We start from the raw sequence: 4,159 nt of genomic DNA, 5'->3' as shown, positions 1-4,159 counted from the left end.
GTTTCGTACCCCCGCCACCACCTCCTCGTTCCCGCCACCGCCTCTTCTTCATGACCCTGCCACACTAGTAGCTAAGTTTCTCCTGGAGCCTCGCTCCCCCACCCGCAAAGAGTGTCTTTCTTTAATTTGAATCATGCCTGAAGGGTCATTGTATTTTCAAACTTTCCATGGGGATTGAGTCCTTGGTTGCAACTCTATAGTAGTCCAGATTTCCCCCTTTCCCAATCCTGTTTCCCAGATATTTTATTGAAGTCCATTCTTAATAAAATGTGTTCATGCAAATTCTCATTTCTTAGTATTTCTTGGGAAGTCCTGCCCAAAATATCTTTATGAACAATCACTAATATTGTCACCATTTGGTTAACAAAACAAATATATGCAATTATAAGTTAGCATAAATATTAGTTGTAAAAGAAAGGTTGCAAATATCCTTTAAGTAAACATAAGAATTATTTGTGATTTCATGATGGCACTTAATGCTATTTTTATGGCAAGCAATTGGTCAGTAAGTATTGCACTACGGTTACAATATAGAAAAATAATTAAATTTAATTACTGCAAGATGTAAAAAGTTGAGACAACCCCAAATGGCTATTTTTGAAATGATTATTGGAACTGTAATCTTAAAGATATTTTTGCATATTTAATACTGTGTTATTTGTTGCAATGGGAAGTTCAAGGAAAAGATTTTTAAAAAATCCCTTCTTCCTTGATGTTCCATAAAAATTCCATTATACATGAATTTGCTTACTATTTAACTTCAGACTGGAGGCTTAAAAATTGACATCAAGTACTTTAAAAATGCAATAGAAAAAAATAGAGTAAAATCAATAATAGTGTGAGAAATGACTTGAACAGCTTGTATTTTCACAGTGGTCATCAAAAAGTAATTTTATATTCAATAAATTGTATTGATTGTTTGTGAAACTGTAATGCATTATACCATAAGCCTGGTTTGCAGTTATAAATATGTGTACCATTTTGTTGGTCTTGGATTTTTCCCCTTTCTTATTGAGTTTCATTTTTTTCTAGAAGGAATCCTATTCTGTAATGCTTGTGCGTGTGTGGGGCCAAATCCCAGAATCATGACCATTAATTCAAAAGAAGAACCTCTAGCCACGTAATTGCTACTTTCTTTTTGGGCCCTGAAAATCAAAGATAAAATATATAAATGATGCTATTTAAAATAAAATGTCATGAAGTCACTGTGACCATTAACTGCCATATCTTTTCAAATGACTTATAATGAAATATAGCCGTGCATTGATGAATTGTAGAGATGCATTCTTATAAATGCAATGTTAGAAAATGTTGTCATTTTACAAATATTATTGGGCATCCTTACACAGACCTCGACAAATACAGGTCAGTTACTGGATATGGCTTCTTGAGGCAATCAAGAAATGAGTTAAACATCAGACAGAAGGGATTATTCCTGGAGTAACATGACATGATGTACTCTTTTAACAGGAAAAGTTTTATTTTATAAGCAGAAGTGTATGCTAAAACATAACAATGAAGAGTATACTATAGTAAATTCATAGACTAGTAAGAGTTGTTTTAATATCATTATCAAGTATTATGCAGTGTAAATAACTGCGTGTGCTATACTTGCATTGGGACTGTAGAACAGTAGCTTTTCCACACTGACATCACAACAAAAATGAGGAATGTCGTGGGCTACTGTTTTACAGTGTAGACTGTGTTACAGTCTTATGGAATCATGCTCCTTTATGCAGTATATTAATAACTATAATAGTGGCATATGCTTCATTACTTCATTTTATTAAAAGTAGAAGTATTCCATTTAAAAAACAGAAGATACATGTCCAAATTTTAGGCAACAAATTAGACATCAGCAGGCCAGGAGACATGTAGCTGGGTACTCTATGAAAATTAGACATGCTTTTATCCACCCTTTTCTCTTTGTTTCTTAATCATTAATTGTAGGTGAAAATCCAAGCAAGTTTATATTCCAACATGAGAAAATAGTAATCTGCTCTGAGCATGCTAATAAGGTTCAGGTTGAAAACAAACTAAATGGAAACACTCAACCTAGGGAGTAACCAGGAAACTTCTTTCCTATGAAATTGCCTGAAAATACCCTATTTTTTAAATAACTGAATCATAACCGGAGAATAAGGTGATATACCTTAAAGACTCATTTAATTATAGAAATGTAGCCTGAGCCTTAATTTTGGCAAGCTGTCATTTTGGTGCTCACTCACCTTCACCCCGGAAGAGGTAATACATGGTGTACCGTATTCTCTTTACCCCTCATTCTGACACTCTGACACTTTGCAATAAACTCTACCTGTCCTCTTCACAGCTGCCAAAGGTCTGAATATTTTTCTTCCATGATGCAAGAGCTGAGAAAGTCTCTGTTTCCTTGTGGTATTTGAGCATTGTTTCCTGGCGCACTGGGACATATTCAGCATAAAACACTGGGAGTATCTAGCATTTCTAGACCGAGAAAAATAGATATTGCTCCACCAAAGTACATTGTCCTGAGCATCATTAGAATCTTGGTTTATGGATCAGGCACTTTTCTTTTTTTATGCTGATGCTCTGTAAGTCATAGTGAATCAGTTATTATTGTATAAACCAAGCTCTGTATCTTACCAAGTCTAAACATGAAATTAGATTCCCACAAAAGGGAGGCAGGTATGACAGTTTACTGGAAGTAGGAAGAAAAATAAATTATGGTTGGAAGAGGTCCTGAGCGAGTTTCTAGGGTGCTTTTTGTTTTGCTCTTATATGGAGAAGTGGAGAGTAGGAATTTGTTTAATTATCTGCTGATTACCAATTACAGATAGCTCTGTAGGTAGAAAAGAACCAATTAGGGTTAAGGCTTTGTAATGTAGAATTTAGAGACAATCAGTAATTATTTAAGTAGTGAGTTTAATGGAAAATGATTTTTAAAGAAACTAGTTACTCCATAATTTTAAATTCTTTAAAGTCTAGTCTAGAGGTAGGGAAAAGTTGTTAACTTAGCTTATTTTCACTAACAATAGTTTTTCTTAAGGATAAAGATCATTACCTTTTAACTTTTTTGTGTTTGTTATAGTAGTTTTAAACTTAATTAGCTATATGGCTTGAATTAGTTCTTAGCTCAGTATTGTGCTCTTTTCTCTGCCATCTGCTGACTATGTTAGGCCCTGTTCTTTATTGGCTTCTTATGACCTAACTCTGTAGTCTGCCTTTACAGTGGCACTGTCTAGACTGTAGGTGCCACAGTGAAAGGATGCCAAAGCAGGGTAGATTTGACACTTCTCATGTAGACCTGAACTGGAGAAATACTTCAGTGTGCGAGGGCTGTTGCTTATTGACACAGTGCTGAGTTTTGTCAGTATGAAACAGGAAGTTATAAGTTCCCAAATTACTAGGATTGACACTGGTTATAATAAAGGTAGCAAGCTGTTACAGGATTCTGGGTTGGTGGGGAGATCCCCTAGAAGTGCTTTCTAAAGTTATTTCTATCCTGAACCAAGAATCAGTCAACACACAAGCCAAAAAGGTAGGAAAGTTTTACATTTATTGAAAGTATGAAAAAAAGAAAAAGAAAAAGAAAACATACTCTGTAACATCAATGTGGGACAATTAAAAGAAAGAAAAGATGTGTTCTCTGTGAGATGAAGGCTGATCACTGGGGAGGAGAAGCAACAGTGGTCAAGAGTAGAAACATTTTGACCTTCTTATTCAAAGAACACTAAGAACACTTAGCTTTAATGTTTGGCGTTTATTATATTTAGATCACATTATTTTACTATATGAACTGTTTCTTTAAATAAAAATATTTCTTTTCATCAAGTAAGCTTAGATGATGCAGCCAATTTATTGGATGCATACATTTGATAAATTTAGTTTCCATACCGTTCAGGTCAAGTAAATTAGTAAAAAAGGGACAGTAATTGTGAAATTGACCTTGGGACTAACCACAGTTTATAGCTTTGAAGATGAAACCTTGCTGTTTTTTAAACCTCCATTAGATACAATTATTGCTCATCAGTTGCAATGATTTCAAATACAACTTTTAAAACTTCCTTCCTCTTCCTGCTCCTCCACAGATAGTTTTCCCAGAAATGGATTGATTATATTGATCCATTTTACATTTTATACTCTCCAAGCACAGGAACTATTTTGAAGTAAATTATATCCC

Source organism: Octodon degus, unplaced genomic scaffold (genome assembly GCF_000260255.1).
Source record: "Octodon degus isolate 3935 unplaced genomic scaffold, OctDeg1.0 scaffold00099, whole genome shotgun sequence".
NCBI classification, from domain to species: domain Eukaryota; kingdom Metazoa; phylum Chordata; class Mammalia; order Rodentia; family Octodontidae; genus Octodon; species Octodon degus.
This window is presented reverse-complemented; position numbering follows the sequence as displayed.